Source organism: Branchiostoma lanceolatum, chromosome 3 (assembly GCF_035083965.1).
Source record: "Branchiostoma lanceolatum isolate klBraLanc5 chromosome 3, klBraLanc5.hap2, whole genome shotgun sequence".
Classification (NCBI taxonomy): domain Eukaryota; kingdom Metazoa; phylum Chordata; class Leptocardii; order Amphioxiformes; family Branchiostomatidae; genus Branchiostoma; species Branchiostoma lanceolatum.
In genome coordinates this window covers 10026617-10050125 of record NC_089724.1, presented here as the reverse complement: position 1 = coordinate 10050125, position 23509 = coordinate 10026617, and the positions used below count along the sequence as shown (strand labels likewise).

General features: G+C 40.9%; 1 protein-coding gene and 2 long non-coding RNA genes across 6 annotated transcripts in view; 2 read left to right on the top strand and 1 right to left on the bottom strand.

Moving 5' to 3' along the window:
- The window catches only part of LOC136430132 (low-density lipoprotein receptor-related protein 4-like), a 67496-nt gene that overhangs the window by 40637 nt on the left and 3350 nt on the right, over positions 1-23509 (bottom strand). The gene's annotated exons all lie outside the window — the stretch shown is intronic.
- LOC136430130 (uncharacterized) lies at positions 18607-20155 on the top strand. The gene is made up of 3 exons (XR_010754847.1): positions 18607-18811; positions 19620-19748; positions 19970-20155. It is a non-coding gene; the product is annotated as an uncharacterized lncRNA (long non-coding RNA).
- Positions 20353-20637, top strand: LOC136430131 (uncharacterized). Its single transcript, XR_010754848.1, has 2 exons — positions 20353-20410; positions 20505-20637. It is a non-coding gene; the product is annotated as an uncharacterized lncRNA (long non-coding RNA).

Genomic DNA, 23509 nt, shown 5'->3' with positions numbered 1-23509 from the left:
TTGTACTGCTTTCAGCTACACAGTCCAAAATAAAGCACTGACTGGCAGTGTTAGTTAGGTTGATGATATACAATACTAAGTAATGACCAATGCTATTGAACATGGCACTGGTTTAGATTGCACAATCCTGAATGATAACATATGCGGCTGAATTGCTGGTTTACATTAGTAATATTAGCCAGCGATTTGTTAATTTAGGTTCCACAATTCTAGATGAAGGCATTTTGGAAAAGACCGCATGACCTTACTGGAAAGGTTAGCTCATACATATTGGGGGTGAAATGGATCAGTCCACATATAGGTTACTTCAAGGGGGTGTCATATGACCTATATAATATTCATCAAAACCACTGGTCTCTTACTATATTGTTACACAAAACCAATCATGCAAATGCATCTAATTACAATAATTCCTAAAGTTGATGAAATTATACCATCATTCCATGAAACATAGCTAACATAGTGATCGGTCACAGATGTTTACCATTAAATATGGTCGAGACATGTTTCAATGTTGATGTATTGTTGAACCCTGTCAGGAATTAATAGCCACATATACCAATATAGAACTTGGTCTCCCACAGGTCAAGTGTAACTGAAGAACTTCAAGAAGGAAACAGCACTACCCAGACAAAACATGAAACTTTGCGACATCTAGTCTGCCACTCATCTATCTTTTAACCATGTCACACATGCCTAAGATCAATGTCAAATTGAAGTTCATTTTCATATTTAACGGTAGCTAAGTTACACCAAGGACAACCAGCGTGACTCACAGAAATGACAAAAGCCTTGTTTCGAAGTGCTGACTTGTATCTAGAGAGTCCCATTTGGTATCTGAGCCCTGGTTGGACCTGGGAACTGAGCGGCCACATTTGCAGCAAGGATGTGTTTGTTACTATTAACACGAAACATGAAGGTATCCGTCTTTGTGGTTGTGTGGTTGCTCCTACTTGTTATGTCTAGTGGTCCTGACAGGGTGGCGGTCTGTGTACCACCTCCAAGGTTGTTCTCACGATCCCCGCACCCTTCTGTAAGGAAGGCCAGCTCCACACATTGCAAGGTGCAAATTCTTATTGAGATTTAATCAGCCATCATCATAGGAATGTCTTCAAGACTCAATGTATCTTGGAGACTTGCCTGGACCAGGTATAAATAGGGATTAGATTAACAAGGAAACGTTCCAAGAATGTTGGGCTTTCTAGAAAAAGGTTTGTTACTTTTGACACCGACGAGATTCATTTCATTGGTAAGTGCCTCTAGTAATGGGAATGAAAAACAGTGAATGAAGAACTTTGTTGACTAAAATAAAAAGGACATCCGAAAGATAAAATTGGAAAGAAACAACAAATGCTCAGACAAATATCATTACTATGCTGATACTAAGGCCAGCTTATCCAACTAAGGCAGGAGGGTCATTTCCTTATCATTGTTGTAAAGGGACATGAGCAAAAGAAAAGTAAACAAGTTAAACTTCAAGAGCCATCAAGAGTATCTTTTGTATATACACTCGACCAGAAACTTGGCATGGTACAGAGGAAAGCTAGCCTGCCAGCTGACACTTGTTTGCAGCATTTTAAGTGTGACAAAGCTTGACCACCTCCCGACCCAGTCTCCAACTTGAAAGGCCCGCACCCTGTGGGAACTACTGGTATTCAGGGTTCAACTTGAATATTCTTCCCTCACACAGCCTCAGCACCAATGGGTTGCAGACTGGCAGTACAAAAAGGCCATACTTCCAGTTCAGGAAAACTTCACACCTCCTGAAATCAAGTTGTAGATGTTGTTGGGAGCATGTTTGTGAGATGCTACTCTTCGTTGTTGAAAACGTAGTTCTTGGTACTGTAATTCTTGTTTCTTTCACTATGACTTTATGTTCACCTCTGCACCGTGAACTTATCATCACCATGAAAAAACTGTTATTATTTATGATCTAATTCACACATCCGTTCTGTAAATCACTTGCTGCCATCGTGAAGTTTAAGTTCTGTGAAAATGTCCATTTTCCGTACAGTGAAATTTTGCTACCGTGGAGATAAGGTGAATTAAAGTATTCAAATTAGATCAGTATGAGGGAAACCTTTACATATATGCAGTTTTGACATGCTATCCTTCCCCGTTCATTTTTTTCGGCAAATGTAAAGTTGTAGCTCTTGCCAAGAGATACACCTATATGTCAAATGTCATGACCTATATGTCTACAGCATCCCTGCGATTGAGCTTAATTCACTGTCCATGTCATCGGAGGTGTCATTCTGGTGACCACAGGACTCAAAGAGAGCACTAAGGGTGCGGAGGTCACTGCTGGTTTTAATAGACAAGCTGGAGCAGTGGGGAACTCTTTTCATCTTTACTTCATTCTGGTGCCATGATATACACAGCATGCTATGCTTCCTCGATCACACATATTAAATGACACACGTTTTCTTTATCACATGAGCAGCGTACATACAAAAATGGCAACAAATGCATTAGAGAATTTGTCAACAGTATGTATTTATATGTAAAAATATAGTAAATAATAAATACTGTAGTAATCTTTTTAAAAGGCAAAACCTGTTGACACATGAATTGTGGTAGTATGGCTAATTTTTGTCCCGGTATACAAACACAATTCTACAAACTTTCAGAACAGAAATGTCAGAATCAGAAGAAGTTCCAAATTGTTCAGCCTTAGTTAGTGTAACCTGGCTACTGTACTACTAGACTATCAGTAGCCACTACTAGCACTACTAGCATTGGTCACTATCAAAAGGATCCCTCTACTCTATGTCAACTCCCTTGGTTGCTATGGTAACCAACAGAGGACCCTAAAGCCAGGAAAGATTCATGATGTTCCATATGCCAACTTCAAGTGGACCTGAAGTGACCCACCAAAAACAGTTCATGAATTCTTTACAGGAGATAAACTGCCTGTCCCAAGGGAAGACACCTTCCTGGGTGCTGGCTATAAAACTTGCCAGCTCACAGAACAGACCTGGTCCAGCTAACAGGAGGAGACAGACACATAACACACTCCATCTGGATCAGAACCCATGGTGGGGGCTATCTGAAATGAGATCTTGATCAAAACATCATGGCTACACAGGCCCTGAATGGCTCTTCTTTATGGGACATTTCCACACTTGATACTGTAAATCTATAGGAGTGGAGAGGGGCACACAGAAATGGTGATGAGATACAATGTGAGTCATCCTCACCCCAGTTCTGGGGATGATTATGTTGTTTTGCATATCAAGTATCAGTCACTAATGGACCGTACAAAAATGTATTTTATCTTGTATGTGATTCTGAAATTCTTCATCAAGATTCTGAAATGTGCAGAGGTATGGCTGCTGCTGAAGTTCCAGTCAGTTACAGCTTCTTCTTACACACTTGGCAAAATACAAATCATGGGCAAAGTATGAAAAAGAACTACAGCAAAAGCAAAGGCACATACTCCTGGTGACTCTTTGTATTTCCAGTGACTCTAATTTTGAAATTGATGGCAGGCACGCCTCTACATTGTCTGAAACTGTGCTCAAACATAGCACTTGTTGAATATAGAGAAGATTTTCATCACAATAAGTGAAGAAGTGTAAAATACACTGAAACACAAATGCTTGTTTTGAGGGCCACCAGTGACATACAACAGTACACAGATCCTTGCTGAAGACAGTTTGATTATGAGGAATAAAAAGTCTTTGTCTCTCACTTTTCCAGGCCTGAAGTTTTACGGCATCTTTCAATGGATAAAATGCACTTCAATGCCACTACTTACAGGTAATTAGTAGAAAGAAATTTGTACTATTTCAATGTTATCTTAACGTAAAGCAAACAAGCATTCAGAGTGTTAAAGCAGTGGAAAACTGGAGGCAGTGCGACCAGATTCTTTGTTCCACAACAGAACCCCAGCTATCCTCTTTAGGCCCCCATTCCAATAGGGCGGCGACTGCGCTGCGACCTAACATTTGACAGAGTGCACAACAAATCACGATAGATATTTCAGAGTTTGGGGGTCTGGCATCCAGGCTACAAATTTCATAGATAAAAGACAAGTATCTCTTTACGCTTTGTGTGTTTTGTTGTTGTTTCGGTCATATCTTTACATTTGCATGATATTCCAATTATGAAGTCAAGTATTACACAAATTCAATCAATGTTACAGCAAGATCACAGTCTAGAGGAATGGGGGCCTTAGCATTCTATGGGTGTCGTACAGTACCAAATTGATTTTCATTAATTGAAATGCTACAGTGCTGGAGGTTAACTATGCTGCACTAGGCTGCCAAAAATTTCAAAAGAATACCTAGGGGGAAGGCAAGCTGCATTGAGACCCAACAAAGGACTTTGCACATATTTCTATAGAGATAAAGTACATTGCTAGATGCCTTCTATCATAAAAATGACACTTGTACCAATAAGCTGTGAGAAATCAAACTTCTTCAGAAGAAATCTTTTGGATCAACCTTTCTATACTTTGCTACAATTTTTACATCAATGGTGGATCAAGAATAATTGGGTTCAAAACATTGTTGGAAATGGCAGGCAGAAACATTTTCCCAGGTAAACAAATTGTATATATGTGGGATATACTCATAGTTACAGTACATATTCAAAAATGAAATCAACTTCTTAGATGAAACACCAAATCATAACTACACATGAGTATCCAGGTGGTCCTGGCCTAAGTATATAGATTAATCAACAGTTGGTATAAAAAATTATCTAATATGTTCATAAATGCTTTTGACTTATCACATGGCAACGAAAAACAGTTGGTAACTGTTTGATAATTTCCTTGTGGTGACCTAGTTGGCCCCTGGTCCATAATGTAATCATTTCTTTCCCACCACAGGATCACAGTTGGACAATTGAGTGTAGAGAACCGCTACTTTGTGAACAGGTGTAGAGGATTAGCCCTGATCTGGCAAACAATGCCCGCTAATCCAAGGAGGAGGATTATCTCCTCTCATCCTCTGATGTTCTAGCTGGAAAAATAAACCTCCTAAAGACTTGATGGGCACTTGTCACTGTGGAGAGCAGGATATTGGCAATCGTACAAAGCCTGCCCCACTTGCAATCTTGTGTTTTCTTTTCGTGTCAGAGCCTTTTCATTCTTTCTTTATTCTTCAAACATGTTTCTCTATCTTTCTTCATTTCTTGATTTCTTTCTTGCATTCCTTCATTTGTCTCAGCCTTTCTGTCTTTATAACAAATCCAAAGCAGACTACTTAACCACTTCTTGAGACACACATTTATCATCAAATCCTTAATTTCTTCATCTTATCTATTCATGTTCTAGCAAGAAGAAATGCAGATACCCTGAGGCCAAAACAGAAGGACAAATCAGCAGCTGTAAGCACTTGTAGTAATCAAACCATCATCACTCTGGACCTACCGCCATGACGTCTTATCATCAAAGGCTGGAATGCATGTTTCAATTTGTCTGACAAAACCTGACTGTTTAGTCAGTTGTGGTTATAAGGACTATAGTGCAAGCCACAGTCGATGATATGTGCCTATCAAGCATCAGTTGGGTTGGGCATCACCTCCAGCCCTGCTTACACAGCTTGTACTTTCTAACTCTTTACTAAGTACTTCAGTGCTGGTGTGTTGCACCACATGGCAGTTCCTTGACTATCAAATGATTCACATTCAAACACATCAGAAAACATACATATGAAACCAAAAGAGTATTTCAATTCATTTTCAACATTTCGAAATAATTTTCATAATCATACCTTAAAAAAGTGTAACATAACAGTAAGAAACTTCTAGGCAAACTATTCCAGGCCCGACATAGTAGATCTAGGCAGTCTTGAGTGCATGTAAAACGGTTGCTTACATTGTTACGTTCACAGAGTGGATTTTCAAAGTCTGAAACGCTCCATAATCATATCACAGAATACAGAACAATGTCCCCTTCAGTTCCACTGGCACCTGTGAGATTCAGCTCCGGCCTTCAGAAGTCACCTCATCAACCTCTGTTGACTCTGTACAATTACAGTAATTAGGAACAACGTCGCAATCTACACATAATTAGAGGGCCCTGAATAGCGATTATGGTAGGCTGTTTATTCTCCACACAGGTGCCTTCAAAGGCCTTCGCACTACTGGGTGTCTGTGCCACTTGCTTTCATTATTACTCCGGGAAGGAGGATGACCTCCTTCTGGGAGTATTGGGAACGCATTTGTTTGCGCGTTCGCAGCTATTACTCACGATCCCGTCGTCGCATTGGTGTGTAACTTGGCATATCGTTTGCCTGGTTTGGCGTGGGGATGCACAATAGCTTTGTTACACCATAACTACTTTAAACGTCAATCCAATATCGTAATTGCACCCCTATAATTAATGCTATGTCCCACTGCCCTGCCATAGGGACCATGTTATAATCCGTTATGCATGACTAGAATACTTCAGGCAGATACGGTGTACAAATCTTCCTTACTTGCTGTGATCAAGTAGTCACTGTTACATTGAAAAATAGACAACGTGCATCACCACACGCAACCTAGGAAACGATATACCAAGTTACATACCAATGCGGCAACGGGAATTGTGAGTTTTAGCTGCGAACATGTGCCGAGTGACCTCCAGTCTGTGTATTAAGTATGCCTTGTCCCTCGCAACTCGCATACAGTATGTGCGCACGGGACGGACGATGTATTTTTACGCACAGTGTGAAAATGGCAAATCTCTGGACCTTCAAACTTACCACACTTGTAGTTTATAATACGGAGACTGTGACAATGTAAAAAGTTTACACAGGGGATGAAAGATTGTTGAGAAATATCTCTCAGAAAAGTGCGCGCGCCAGTGTCACTTCCGGGTGGTTAGATCCGGTGACCTTTGACCTTCGTGAAATGTTACGATAATATAAATTAGCCTTTTTTTATTGCAAATAGCTTGATAGCTATAGATCAGGCTGCCCGCCTGCAATAAATTGTGGAAAGAGGATTTACTGCATATTTGTGATTTCTGATACATCTTAGTTGTAAGGCTGAATGGTTCGTTGATAATTGAAAAGGGGCCATCTAGATCTAACTTTGTGACTTTTCCCGGAATTTCTAGATCCCATCTGTGCCATGCTGTAAAAACATACTTTTCAGCAGGTTGACCACTCCTGTATTGAAAGAAAAAGATAAACAAACACTTTTTCTTTACTTGCTCTACAACACTACTTGGACTGAGCAGAGATGCAATTTGTGGGTCAATACTTGTACATACTATAAATACTTCACGGAGAATTGTGTCCTACGGACTCTTGTTGGGTCTTTGGTTCGCTTCTCAATTGTGGTATATTTACGAGTTGGCCTCGCAGTTGCCTACCTGGATTCATTCAGGTTCTCAATGCAAGACTAGGAGAGTAGATTGAAAGTCAGTTCATACAAACTTGGTATGCGTGTGGACAGAAAGGTGGGGCTAGTATGCCATCAATTAAAGCAAATCACAGATTTATAATTATATGCTAGTCATCCAAAGTCATGCATATTCAACAATATTGTACGATCAATAAAACAATAGAACAAATATTAGAATATTCAAACCGTTTGGGAAGTTGCTAAGCATTTTTCGTACACAATGTATGGAACTCAAAAACAAACTGAGAAGGGGCAGGAAGGAGTAAAACTTTCTTAACTGTCCCCTGCTAAGATTTTCAAATGGAATAGCCCTTATTCAGGAGCCAGTAAGGCCTGAAGCCAGATGTGCATTCAGATTCAGGACCTTTTATGTTGGGACCATCCAGAACAATGATCTGCAAAATGGATACAAAAGGATGCTATAATACCTAGTCAACAGTTATCTTCATCATTGACAGGTCTCCAAAATACTCAACAACAAAAATTTACACCATTATGACCATACTTGTTTTGTTTGTCACATCTACAGCGATCATATCAGCTACTACATAACTAATGTTTTTAGGCCTTAGATGGCCACAAACAAAAGGTGCATACCTGACCTAAATCTGGACCACCCAAACAATATGCAGAACAAACTAAACACCTGTACAATCAGACACCTGTTGTGCTCACAAGAACGGGCAGGGTCATCTCATAAGACTGCATGTCATCTCAAAGCAAAAATTTATCAAGCTACCAAGCTCTCTCACATAAACAATTCTTACACCTGCTAATACATTTTCTGTACTGAGCACTAATAATTGAAACAATCATTTCCCTTCATCTACTATTACCAAACCATTGAAAACAATATAATTTTGTGTTAAAGTAACAGCCGAACTTTAGAGACTGTCCCTTTGGGTTTATAATGAACATTTCTCATGTCATGAGCTCTGGGTAAATACTGGTATCTGGAAATGTGTAGCATGTCAACAAGAATAGATAAGTGTGTTTGGGGGACAGGTGACAAGGCGCCACCACCGCCACTCGAAATTTTGTGGACTTTGAAATACCTCAAGAAAATGTTTGCAGCACACTTCAGTTATATCTTATCCGTCTATATCTTGTCTGCCGGCAAGCTCTTTTTAGGACTGTAGCTTTTATTTCACCTGTTTGCAAATGATACACTTCTCTACACCCGATTTATTAAAAGTTTCAGGAGGAGCTATGATTTAATCAAAATCGCAACAACACGGAAGGACCTAGTAAACTCTGGTAAAGAAAGCCAACAACTAAGAAGCAAAGGTCACTGTGACATGGCATATGGCTTTTTTTTCTCACCAAAGTCATATTTGATTTCCCAATAACCATCTCCTTTTTCTGAACCTTTTTCGTAAGACCCAACAAGTAGTGGCACAAATTATATGATATATACATGTGTACTTTTCTATTGGTCTTCAATTTGTATGATATGCCAAAAATCATACTCATAGGAGTGGCCATCCACCATTTGACAGTATATTCTGTTGGTGAGTCACCAAAGATACCCACTGTTTTGTGGAACCTGTTTGTGGAGTCATAGGCATTCATCAATGCCCCTGAGAAGGACAAGGGGGTTATCAGAGAAGAGCTTCTAACCCTAGATAAGGAGGGTGCCTTCATTAAGATATCATCACTTTGAGTAAACACACCTGACAGGACATGTCTGCTGAAAAATGGTGCTCAACATTACAAACGGTTGTGTAGGAGACAGACTTGTCATAGGAGAAACCCTGGGCTTGCTGACTTTCAGGGAGAGCTACAGACTATAGGGTACAGCGCAAAGAGGCTTACCATTGATATATAACCTTGTGATAGACACATACACTATAGATAGCAGAGGCCAGCTCTGCTAAACTGTCATAGCATGACAAGGTATACTTTAGAAGTACACATATGAAGTGTGCAGTGCAAATAAAGGCTACTGCATCAGGTTGAATGAACCTGGCTACTCATGTAATACAAGTAAGTACCGTAGTGTTCTTGTCATGATACACAGGAACTGAAAACATTGCAAGACATATGTACAGTACATCAAGATGTGGTCTGATGTTCATGGATACATAACTGATTGGTGACATTTTCTTAGCAGCAGTCTTTCCCCACCCCTACCTGTGATAGCATGACAAGGTCAAAGTCAAAGTTCCTTCCTGCCCCGTTTCAGTAGCCCTTGGGCCACACAACTTTGTGCAATCACTACAGCAGGGGGCTGGCCCACTGGTAGTGGTGTGCGTTTAACTTCCATATTTTTTCCCAAATACTGAGTGCTAAGCAGAGAAAGCAATATGTACCATTTTTAAAGTCTTTGGTATGACCCGGTCGGGGATCAAACTCACAACCTACCTTATGCAAGGCGAACACTCTACCCACTAGGCCATTGCACTAGGTATAGCATTACAAGGTATACATTACATTATACTGCAAAATTTGGAGAAAGGACATCAATGATATGTTATTTCTGATTTACAATTGTATGGCGAGGAAAAGTCTGGTATGACATCAGTCCTCCTGGCATGCCTGTATAGGTAGTCTGGGTCTCTGGGAGCCATCCACCTTGAGCCTGAGCTGTGTTTACATTCCTGTTCTAACATGGTATCACTAATGTCTTGTTTCCCACCCTATGTACAAATAGGCCCCGGGGCGATTAGAAAATCAAGGGCAACCATGGATCAAGTTGTGTTTGTCTAAGTAAACTACAACCTGAGGCATGCAGAATGTTATCACTGTTTAAGCACCTTTCAAGGACAAAACTGCAGAATGGAGGGATGAAGGGTTAGAACCAAGAATAGCCATCAAGAGAAAGTACCCAAAATACTGTAAATGCAGAAATGCGCTGTGGTTTTCGTCGCAAATTCTTCAGTGCGAACGCCCACCTATGACTGTAGTACTACCAGGGTGCGAAATACCCGGTTGCGCACTTGCGCCGCGCAAGCACATTTTGCTTGGCGCAACTAATTTCCACACGCAGCTAGCGCAGTGCGCAACCCAAGATTATGAAGCCTGAGAACCCAATTTGAGCCGAGTAAGCTCACAAAAACAGTGTCACTTTCATAAAATTCAGTAAATTTTCAATTGAAACACAGAAATCAACACCTTTTTGTTCTAACACTGCGCGGAAAGCCGAATTTCAGGGTCAGAAATTGCCTTACACGTTCATGGAAATTCTGCATTTCCGTCAGAATCATGGGGTTTCGGACCTGTTTACGTTGCGCGTCCGGTCCTGTACGTTCCCTAGATTCTCTCGGAAATGGACCACTGCCGTGTATAGGACGTTTAAAGGGCCTTACACGCCCGGACACATACCCTTGAAATGACCATACACTGCAGGAAATTCAACGTGTATTGGTCCGTGTGGCGATGTAATGTGAATAATTTAGCGGCAATTATCACCTCATTATCTCCCCGGGTTCTGGCCTATGGAGTGCGGCTGTGCGGTATAGCAGGAAATTCACCGTGTAATGGTCCGTGTGGCGATGTGATGTGCATAATTTAGCGGCAATTATCACCTAATTATCCCCCCGCATCCACCCGGTTACGCCTTCAATATTTCTTTTGTCATGGAAAGCGGCTTCAAGGCTACTGCCTCCCTCCCCCCTTTTACTGGATTTTGCCCCCCTCCCCTCTTTCCACATTTCTCAGTTTTTTTATCAATATCGTGATAACGCCACATTTATTCCGTCTGAAATATCGATTATCAGTGTTAACAAAGATGTCTCATTTTATTCATGTCGTTAACCACCGGCTCTTCGGTTGTTCGGATTGAGATTGTTCGGGTAGTCCTTTGAAATGCCAGCGTCTATTTGTTGTAGCTTCTAGAAGACGTCGTCATCTGCTCTCGGCTGGGCGTGAGTGGCGCAGAAGTGTCGTACTGAAACCTAGCCTGTCGAGGTAGCTTAGTCCGTATGATTTGCCGCTTCTATAGGCCTATTAGAATGAGGTTCGTTCCACAATCCAGACGGACACGCCGTTGTAATTTCTTCATCCGACAAAAAGTCCGGGGCAAAGCCGTATATGTAGTCAAAAGTCCGGGCTGTAGTGCTTTACAAGGACGTCGGAAATGTAGCTCCATGCCGCGATGTTCTGCATTCAATGCAAGCCCCTTGTCTCAGTCTCGTCGTAGAATAGTAACCAAGCTCCAAATAATCCCGGGCATCGCTGGATAGAACCCACGCTAGTATCCAGACACAGGGATAGCGACAGCACACATCTGCACACAACCACACGGACTTCTCAAATGCCAACTGAAATATTTGAAAATTATAACAGGAGCGTTGATTGGTCCTGGTTTTTAAATCACGTCCCAGAAGCAATGCTATTGGTTATACATTCCTTTACATAATTTGCATGGACATAGACACAATTACCTGTGAAACGCCAGGTATGTCTATTGTATACATTTAGCTTTGAACGGCCTGATTACTAGTATTTCACAGTTACACAATACCTGCCAGGGAAGGTGTAAAAACATGCGGCTGTGTCTTATCGACAACAGCTTGAAAAAGCAATAGGTTCGTTAGCAGTACAAAGTAACGTTGTAAGTAAATCGTACTATCGACTATATAACTAGCGACATAAATTGAATAAATCGAGTCCAGATATAACATGTTTTAGAAAAAATATCACTAAAAAGCTATGGACACCATTCATTGCAAGATGAACATGTGTGTGTGTGTGTATTGTACCAAGGAAGTTAGCACGGAGACACGGACCTAGTGCCTATGTTGATAGTAATTCGTGTGTGTCGTGTGTCGTTAATCTTTCTTCTTATCAAAGTGATACGCACTGTAGTCCAGATTTATGTGACTTTAAAAAGCACCTCAGTCTATACACAAAATGAATACAGAAAAATAAGATTGTTTATGACCTTTGTCTTAGAAAAAAAACATACAGCACATAACACATCAAACTGATAATTGTTTTTACAACAGGCACATTTTCACAAAAGCACAGCTTCACATCAAGGAGGCTATATAATGTCCTTGTTCACATCAACTAAGGACATTATATAATGTCCTTGCATCAACTCGTAGATTTCAGAAACAGATAGACCATGGCCTGTTGTTCATCTACCCGTATACCATCTACTAGACTGTAAAACAAAATCCAAACATTTTGCTTTTCATTTTGTTTTTTCGTGTCGGGAAAATGTTTTGACGTTACGTCGTATACCATTAGAACCACAATTGTATGATTTAACCGTGGGTTTGAGACAAACTGTCTTATTCCAAAACAAAGAAAATATATTTCTGCTAAACACTGAAATTGGGTTGGGGGTGTAGACGTGCCACACAAGGCTAAATGTTCCGTTCTATGATTGTCTTATTCTACTGCCCAAGTATTCATCATATTAGGTTCGATTATTTGCATGGCCAAATATGGACGCCCAGTGAAGACTTGTTAGCATAAGCTGACCTCTAGCCGCGGCGACTCCAATGGTAAGACGTAGTTTGCTTGTATATCATTATAGTGTTCCGGAGGAAGACAATGTAATATTGATTTACAAGTAAAATAAGCCTTTCCACCAGAGTCGCCGCGGCTAGCTGACATCATGGGTTGCTTTTTTCCAGAATCAAAACATTTATAAACATTAGCTTTCCTTTGTTCAGACAAAAAAGCATATCATTCAGTTTGTAGATAACATTATGCATATCAACACTGCGCTGGACAGACAATTAAACTCAATAAGCATTCGAACTGCAATGTAAAGCTTAATAGTACATCTTGTTTATAATTAACGAATAACTTCACGCTGAATCGGGTCACCTATTTCTAATGAAGAACATTGAACGCCGGGCGCTCGTGGTTTCTGTCTAAGAAAAAACGCACCAGACAACACAATACACATCCAACCAAAGCAATAAACTGAATGTTTGTATTCACACCAAGAAAATGACTATTCTACAACAGTACATTTCAAATCAACTTGTAGGGTTAGGTCTGCCACTGTGATGGAACTGTAGCGCATGTTATCTATACATCAGATAGAGCCGCTTATGTATCGACTTCGTTAAACAAGAGGGTCTGTGATTTTTAGTATAATACTCATTTTGCTTTGAATGTTTTATCATTGGGCATTTGGACATCGGTTTTCGTGTCGGGAAAAAAGTTATGAGATTATCTCATATCCTAGTTAACCGCCTTTTGTATATTTCATGATCAGCTGTGGCTTTCGGGCCAGGGCGGGTTCCTGAACGGGCGCGGGTTCCTGAGCGGGCGGGGGGCTCAGCAGGGCGGGCGAGGGCCTCAGCAGGGCGGGCGGGGTCTCTGGCGGGCGGGGGTCTCTGAGCGATATAAATGTCGCCCAGCTCAGAACGATCGCGACCGTCGTTTGGATCTAGCGGTGTCCCGCGCGGTTCCCCGTTGGAAATGTTGGCACGTTCAAAACCCAGCCTCACTAATCATGATATTAGTGTTTTTGGAGACCTTTCTTGTCGACCTAGGTGGATTTCAAAATAAACGACATTCAACATATTGGAACGCTAATTTTGTTCGGACGGACGATCTGCGGCTGGTAGAAACGCTTCTATCTCGCTTGTAGCAGATGGCCCCTTTAATATACTCATGGAAATTAGATCACGTTAATTCAAGCCATTTTGTTCCGCTTTCTACCAGTAGAACATAATTTTACGTCAGTAATGCACAGGTAATTGTCACCTAGAATGCACGAAAGGCCGTATATAATTGCCATCCTTTTGTAATCCATTTTCCACTACACGTCAAGTGTAAGGGTGCCGTAAATTCCCATCCACTTTCCAGGTCCAGGTGTGTAAGAAAAAATCTAGGACCGGACACGGTGATCCCTGAAACCCATGTACACAACCATTACACGGTGAATTTGACAGGTGTGTAAGGGCCCTGATACTCCTTGAAATTCGACTTTTAGAGCAGTGTAAGCCATCCAAACCTGTTCATAGATCGTGAAATTAGCGCTGGAAAAAGGCAAATAAACTGCCGTCGGCAGTGTCGGCAAATCAACATGGTCACCATGTGGTGTACCCTTGAAGTCTCCTGAACATGCAAATGAGCTACTTTTCATGCAAATGAGGTACTCTCATGTAAATGAGGTACTGTTGCATGAGGGTGTACCCATCAAGTCTTCCAAACATGCAAATGAGGTACTCTTTCATACAAATGAGGTACTGTCTCATGTGAATGAGGTACTTTCTCATGTAAATGAGGACACTACTCTGGCATGTAGATGAGTTTGACACTGCAGGTTCATTAAAGTTTGATAATGATTCCAACACAGTTACTAGTTTATTTGTAGGGGCAAAATTAAGTAATTTTTCTTTATTGTTGTTGTATTGTTGTTGTATTGTTGTAAAAAAAAATATACAAAACTGATTTGAAATACTGTACTGTTTTGGTGTTTACTTCTGACAGACTGAGTATATAAGTTTGCATGAATATTTTTTTTTCAAATTACTTTCCAGGATGTTAGTGAATAGATAAGTTTTAGAGTTATCTAATTTACTTATCATTCAAGGTTATGTGAATCATTACTTGCCTTGTTCCAAGTAAAAAAAATACCATTGTGTATTTTTCAACTTGTTGAACTTGAGGCACCGTGGCCCCCGGATAGGGGCCAGCCGGGGAACCTATGCCCAATTTTTTTCGAAAATCCCAATATATCACTCCCGAAAGATGTCATTTTTAATGTCACCGCAAATGGTGAATGTAGGTGGGGCAACCTGAAATTTTGATGTGCAACCTAGCTTTTCCCCCAGGTTGCCCGCCGGGCAACCTAGCTCAAAAAAGTATTTCGCACCCTGACTACTCTTGTTTCAAAAGCAAACTTAAAATAAAAATAAAACCATCGCGAACACTCCACGAAATAAAAACCATGCAAACTTAAATGCATTTTTTACAGTAAACTGTTGGGAAGATTTGATTTTGCAGTAGAGAGAAAATGAAGTGTTTGCAATGGTTTTTAGCTCATGGTTGAAACAAGGGGGTACGCAGGCGGAAGACAAATCAAGCATTACTGTAAAAAACATGAAAATTTAACCATCGCAAACATTTCAACATTTACAGTACTGTAGCTAAATGATCCACTGCCTGCATCAAAATCAATTTGACAAAGTTTAAATTGTGGAACATGTCACCAAAACAAAATAGATGATTTTATCGTACATCAAATAGTCCATCAATGCTCTTGTACTTTTTAGAGTATGTACAATTCATACATAAGTCACAAGATGATACAAAATAGATCCAGAAAACAGGTATGGATACACAGTAACATGTGTTTTCTTTCCTCACATAAACATGTAAGGAACTTTTTGTTTATCGGTCTACTACATTTTGCAATTACTGTAGCTGTTCTAATGCAAAACTGTACAATTCTATTCCGATTTTGTAACGCCAACAGCGATTCTATGCAAAGCACAATAAACATGCTTTCATGTTTACCAAAATCCTCAGCCCAACTGTGTGGAGTTCAGAAATCCAGCGATCCGTGACAGACAGAAGAGGACAGGCACAAAGCACCTACAAATGAGCCCATAAAGAACTCGCACATTCTTCCCAGCTGTCGGCCAATAATGTGATTGGGAAACAATGAACACCTTACCTAAGTACTTTGGCGCATTAGGCTAATATGGCACTTCCTCTAGAGGTATTTATTTTATGTGTATATCTCCATAGTTGAAAAGTTTACAGTAATCCTTTTTTGCAGCTCGGAAAAATGAAAAGTAACATCACATCGAGAATGCAGTCACTCCATCTTTTCATGATAACATCATAGAAAATGCCTGATTTGATTCATTTCCTCCATGAATATCAAAGTTTAATGTTACTTATAATAGATGCATGTAGATGTGCTTGTATGTTGCTGGCCGGGGGAGTGTAGATGGGGGGAAATTTGTGTTTTGGTTGCAGTTTTCAGTTTGCACCAACTGGAGCTGTGTACAGCACACCATGGAGCCGACCAAGAATCTGGGACGGACCAGCTCCCTAGTGGGACAAACTATTTTCCTAGAACAGTAGGGGGGAGAATGGCCACTTACCTACAAAAGAGCGCCCTGTGCACCACACTAGCAAGTCTTACACAAAGTTCCAGTGAAAACCCTGGGAGATTCCGGTATGTCTGTGTTGAACACGGAGCCTTTATATAAATTATAAGCATGTTTATCAGCATGTATGCGTCCTGTCTGTCCCAGCTTTTTCAATTTCAGCTGCTTGTTGACACATCCATATTCCAAGAATGCTATACAGTACCTCACTTAGTCACTAGTAGCAGACGACTACAAATACATCGGAAATTGATACTAGAGAATAGTAGAGCAGGAACAGAGGACTTCAGCCCAATGAATGAGATATTGTCTACCAGTTCACCTTGAGACTATTTTCAACAGTCAAAAGTTAATTTTCAAGCAGACATAAGAGTTCAGCTGTTTTGTACGTCTTCTGTAGTTCATACTTTTAAATGGTGCCATTTTTTACCGTCATACTTATTTTTTTTCCCTCTTCCTTCGGCATAGACTCCTTCCCGAGTCCCTCAAAGGGAAGACAGTTTCTAAAGAAGACTATGAAGTTTGAACATAGCCTGAGTGTCAACCTGTTTCAGTTCCAGGCTCTGCCTTCACCAAACAGGTAGTCTACTGAAATCATAATGTCCCCAACAACTTTGCAGAGGTCCTCTCCCCCTGCTGTGTTGAAGCTCCCAGGACATCAGGGTATCCCAGAGACATGTCAGCTCCCTGGAAAGTACTCTTCCCTCTCTACCAGCTTTGACAACAACATGTAATTAAAATCTCCACCTATACAACTCAAGCAAGCTGTTATGTCCAAAACAACAGCTCATAAGAGCCTGTTTCCTGTTAAAAACCTTTGTAATAAAAAGCCTAGCAATTCAAGGATCAGTACCATCTCAGTTACAAAGCTACCTTCCTGGCTTGTAAACATAGGATAGTAACTACAGCCAGATCACTTATACACATGCAATCTGAACATCTCCAGTCAGATGTGTAAAAAAGTCAGTTTGTATGAACCAGCGTGTATGATTTGATAACGATAAGCGTCTGAGTCTTTCAACCTGAAGCCAAGTCGTACTATAAAGTTAACTAGCCTGGCAACAATTGTCACGCGAAAAGGCCCTAAACCTTTTTTCCTGCCGCCAGCCCATCAATGCATCCAAATTACAGGAAAGTCCACAACTGTAAACTTGTCTCGCCCATTTCACCATCTAAGGCCAAGGCCGCCAAGGACATCCACATGAACACTGGTCTTCAAAAATACCCAGCAACAAAAGATAAGAGGCCTTGGGTATAACTGCTCAAATGGCCTGAAGAACATGATTCATCTAAAATTGGAACCAAACCAAAAAATCAATGTCATAGTTTGTCAATATACTATTTGTTTTGTTACAATTGCACATTTTATTAAAGGCAACTAAAGCAATATTAGGGAAAAAAAAGAATTCTTTATGGTAGTGACATTTAGTGAATTGCTAACATTATTTAGCACATTTGCGTAATAACTTCATACTTTTGGGATTATAAAACCGCGCAAATTAGCGTGCCGTACAATGATCCCCTTAGTTTCGCAAGCCTACAAAAACTCCAGCCAGTTACATCACAACAATGTCTTATTTCTTCATCATGGACTTTGCTATACATTGTGTGTGTTGTTTGAACTCATCATGTATAGAAATGGCTAAATAGATTAATTGACTATTGCTTGGGTTTCTTTTAAAGTTGCAGAATTTGTCGTTGTATTTTCTTCTCCAAAAATGGAGGTCAAGAGGATGCCCTGCCCACAACGTCATTACACAGGCCTAATGGCTGTTGCTCCAAAGCGGATAGCTTGTTCCTGGGGTAAGCTTTCCTGAAGGAGACCACAACAAGCAGACCTTGAAGGAGCCACTTGAAGCGTCTGGTGCCCTGACTACTCCAAACACAATTTAGCAGACTAATCACTCCTGTACAGGACATTCCTTCAAGCTGGATGTCAAGAGACAATGTGACCTTCTCTTTTTATATTACAACCATGACTTACTAAGACCCGATACACACTGGCAAAATTTTCTGGACACATATGTCGCCTTTTTCCCTGGCTGTGTATCGGCCTGCACGTCGTACGTCAAGCATTTCTATGGCCTCGGAGGTAACGTACGACAAAGTCCTACGCATGTGTCTCATTGTTGGGACAGTGGGGAATGTTGGCTTATCTACCAACCATACTTTAGCCAATCAGAGAGCGCCCCGCGCCATGACGTCATTTTCCCGCGGACGGAGCGTCCACACAATTTCACCAAGCTTCCCGGTCCTTCTTTGAAAATTCTGGCTTCTACGCCTGCGTATAGGCGAGTTGAAAGGTTAAACTACGTCATATCCGCCTAAAAAAGCACCATGGAAGGGAAAGGAAGTCGAATTTCTCGTTTTGTTTGCTTCAAAAGAGCGCCAGAATCCACGCATCCCGGCCGAAAAGGGAGGTGAATCGCCAGGTAAGGGTGAAATTTACACATTTTACTCCGTTTTTAGACCAGTCTATGTAACTATTTTCGCCGAATTTACCGTAATTTAAAAGCAATTCTCTGGTTCTTTGACATGTCACGAGTTGAGTCCGCCATTGTGTCTTTGTTTATATCGCGATACGGAAAAGTTTCGCGTTTTAGAAGTTCGGAGGTAGCGTGGTTGGAAGCGCCCGGTCGCTATGTATTCCTGTGGTAATTTGCACACATTAGATTTGTTTTTGTCGGACAAAAATCCTTTTATTTGTAGTACGCGTCAATTTTGCTCAAAACAAATGGTCGTTCAGGGTAACTTGTATTATGAGCTATGCTTCCACGTTATTTGTTTTCATTTCTACTGTTCTAAAAAAGGGTTTCGCGTTTTTGAATTTGAAGTGGTCACGATTTTACGATTGTGTCAAAGAATGGGGGGAGGGGGGCGCTGATCGGCACTGATCGATAGGGGTTTGGTTCTCGCGATCTCTGGGCTGATTTAAGTTTTTTTCTTCTCAAATAGTAAGTGAACAGAACGATAGTACCCATTAATATATGTTTGTGATACTTTTCTCAAATATCATTCGTAAATTTGTGGAAGATGGGCTATGTATACATGGTTTTCGTATACATACATTATGCAGCTGTCATTTTGGCTGTCTAAACTTGTTAATATTGTCATTTGCTTTTAAAATTTTGTTAATTAACTTACTGTCATCACAAATTCTTTATCCCTTATGTATTTAGTGATACTTAAACAGAGTTAAGAAGTCAAGTCAACCTCATACTTATCATGCTTATGTTACAGGTGAGGAGATAAACCACTCCAGCCTGTTGAGTGAGATTTGCAGACTGTGCAGAGGGAGTGTCAAGGACAAGGCTCAAACCAAAATGCAGTACAGACTACACACCTGAATTCCAAGCCGGTGTATAGATGGTATTTTATTGTATTAAAGTTGTCAACACCTATATTTGTATGTTTGCACTCCTTTTCTAGATATTTGTATGGAGGCAATTACATGTAAAACAATAAAAGACCATAAATGTACATTAATGACTTTTTTTATTGAGCTAAGAGTGTAGTGATAGTAAATTTCAAACATTACCTATGTTGTAGTTAGTTACTAACTTGACATATCGTCTGCTTGTGTCCAACAGCTGAGGGCACACTTCTACGACGTCACGTCTTCCAGATGGCACTTCCTCGCAGACGTACAACCATTACAATCAAGAGCCGCAGGTAAACGTCTGTCGCACAAGGCTCAAAGCAGACAAGTACCTCCATGATCCATTCAACTAAGATGCTCCACACACTTCCATTACAGGCAAACAGTTGACAACAAACCTGGTAGACTTTGATAGAATTGCATGTGTAAATAAGATAAAAGTTTTGATGAAGTTTTTTTTGCTAGGCAAGCAAAATTGATCAGACAATTTTATATGTAACTATGGAGGAGAGATGCAGAGCAGAAGATACATGTATCTGTAGACAAACTAAGCCTGTTATTACCACAAAGATCAAAGACTTGTTGTGTAAAAAAAAACATGAGGCGTTGTATATGATCTATATTCTACAGTCTTTTTCATGTTAAATCTCAGGTCCAAGTTGTGTAAGAAAAGAACACATCATTTTTACATGAGACATTGTATATGATCTATGTTCTACTGTCTATTTCATGTTGTTAAATCTAAGGTCCAAGTTGTGTAAAACAAAAGAACAAACATAAGACCTTGTATATGATCTATATTCTACTGTCTATTTCATGTTGTTATATCTCAGGTCCAAGTTGTGTAAAAAAAAAATGAGACATTGTATATGATCTATATTCCACAGTCTATTTCATTTTAAATCTCAGGTCTAAGTTGTGTAAGAGAAGAACAAACATGAGACATTGTATATGATCTATATTCTACTGTCAGTTAAGACACAACTGAGGGAGTCCGTTGATCTCCGCTCCCCATGGAGGAGGTCAAAACGTCATCAACATGTACGAAGTTATGTAACTCAGTAACCGTTGGAAATAACGACACCATGACGTCCTGATCAATACTTTGTTCCAAGTGAACATTCTTTCAACATTTTTGTAGTAGAAAATGCTAGTGTTTGCCCTCAGTATTGTTTCTAAAGTTTGAACAAAACATTCAAACAAACGTTTATTTAATTTTGCCCCATGTACAATTGCACTTCGCTAAGTACTAAATTAATGTTGATTTGTAACACTGAGACAAGGCTGGGTTAGCGTTAGTATGATATATAATATGTCAAGGATAACTTCTAAACCCCAGACAGTTCGGCACCTCCTATTAGCAACAGGTAAGTCGTCTACCGTCACGCTCAGAAGGAGAGACTGCAGCGCCGTGCCGGAGGTATCGCAAGTTAACGTTACAAAAAAACATACTGGTCACGGCGTGAACGCCGTACTTGAGTAAGTTTTTCGTTACGGATTGCTTTAACATGTGACTCGGCTCACTAGTAGGAACGCATATAATACCAAATCATCAGTATTTAAGGAAACAAACGGTTTCCTATAGTGCGGGAAGTGAAAAACAGGCGAGGTCCCGGCGTTCGCGGACTTTCTTCAGCGCCATCTTGATTTTGGGGTCAAATCTAGGGGTCACGGGAAGTGCGCGTGCGCACTACAGATAACGGCGCCATCTTGGTAGTTGGTAAATAAGCCAACATTCCCCACTGTGGGAGGAGTGGAGTTTATGTGTTCAACTATTGCAGGCCTTGGAAGGCATTGCATATAGTTGGGGCAAAATTTGATTCAATAGGCATTCAGAATCCACCATTGTTAAATTCTGTTAAATCTGTCATTCTAAGCTGACGAAAATATACTTTGATCTCATATAGTTATAAGTAGTGATTTTTTTTCCGTGGTAAGAAGCATCTTTCCATCCTGTGACAGAGGGACTGGTCCTGGAGACAGCCCAGAGTAGAGGAAACCTTGCCATTGGCTCTCTGATGCTTTACGCTACCAGAGGTCTAGTCTGGAATCGGATAGGAATCTTGAAATTGACTGAACATAAATCAAGTGACTAAACTATGAAAGCTAAATGGTAAAATTAGCTGTCTTTTACCCATAAAACTCTAGTAAACGTCCATTTCCTGAAGGACTGAGTGGGCGAGAGGCAAACTTGGACACGTTCCAAGTCAAGGGAGGAGGGAGAGCAGTCCAGCCTTCAGGTTAAAGACCCCTGGTGGTGACAAAAGAACAACTGGGACAAATATGACTGATTAAAGACTGTAACCTGTTGGTCAGACTCCCCACCGTGCTCAAAGATACATCACAATGGCCAGGTACCAAGTTACCTGGGCCATAGAGGGTAAATAAACCTGTCCATTGTGTCCACTTGGGAATACTGCACTGGTATGTCAGCTATGTATTCAAGATAGTATACGGCACAGCCAGTTATTCAAAGCCTCCGCGCAACAAACTTTGACAAGGCATTCTTGGGGGGTGAGGTAGAAATGACCACCACAACAGGACGATAAAAGTATCCGCGTTGTTTCCTCCAACTCCAATGGAAGAGGGGGAAAGGAGAGGAATTCACACGCCAAGTCAACACGTGCGAAACTGGCGGGAAATGGGTGTACAAGGGAGAGACAGCGTGTCAACGCCATGCACGACCTCCTGGTGACAATAGACCAAGACTTGAGACATGAAACTGAGCAGGGAGAGCTCACGCCACTTTGCCCCTTGTCAAGTTGATTGACAGGCAGTGTGACAAGTGTAAATATTATGAGAGGGTGGCTGGGTCCAGGCACTGCCAGTCCCTCTGCATAAATAACGTTAAAGAATCCAACACACTTATTGAAAAGAGTAGAGATGTCCAAATTCTTGGGGACACTACAGGCTTACCCCTCTCTCCTTTTACTTTACCAATGACCAATGACTAACTAATGTTGGGGGATGGGGGCTTGCTGCAACCTAGGGTTAACTGGAAGAAACCTCACGTAAAACTGGGGATATTTATTGGGCTGGCAAGGAGTCAACCATGCCAAATATTCAAGCCAATCCTAATGTCGATAGCTCTTGTCACTAAACGGAAACATTAGAAACCATATGGCCTGGTAGGGCTCTTGACTTGCTCGCGTGGGGAAGACTCTTTTCTACTCAGTAAGCAAAGCTGGGACTCACGAGGGGTTGCTGGGATGTGCACGTTAGGTTTATCGGGATGTTATGGCATAGAACTTCAGATGAGGAACATTGGCCCTCCTGCTATGCATCCACTCTCAATACAATGTGTAGAAACCATGAGAAAATGCACTCTCCAAGCAGAGGTTGGGAGAGAGAGCCAACAGACAAAAACGGGCATATGATAAGGTCACGATCTTCTCTCCCAACCTCTATTCGGAGAGTAGGCAAAATGCATACCACTGCCTTTTTGTGTGGGGGGGGGGATCAGAAAGCATCTACAATACTACTCCAAGAAACCCTTACATTACAATGGTACAATGGTAACATGAAATCCTTGATAACTTGGTACAACTGCTGACAGAAAAGTGGAAGGACACACGAAAAACATCTTTCAGCACAAACATAATCAGACATGTTAAGGTTACAAGAAGCGTGTCAGCAAGTTCTCCGGAGTCTGGGCACAACATTCCGCCGGTATTTTGACTTCAGGTCTTGCTGAAGGGCAGGGAGGGCTGTTTGCTGACATGTGTACAGGAACTAAAGTGACAAGGAGAAA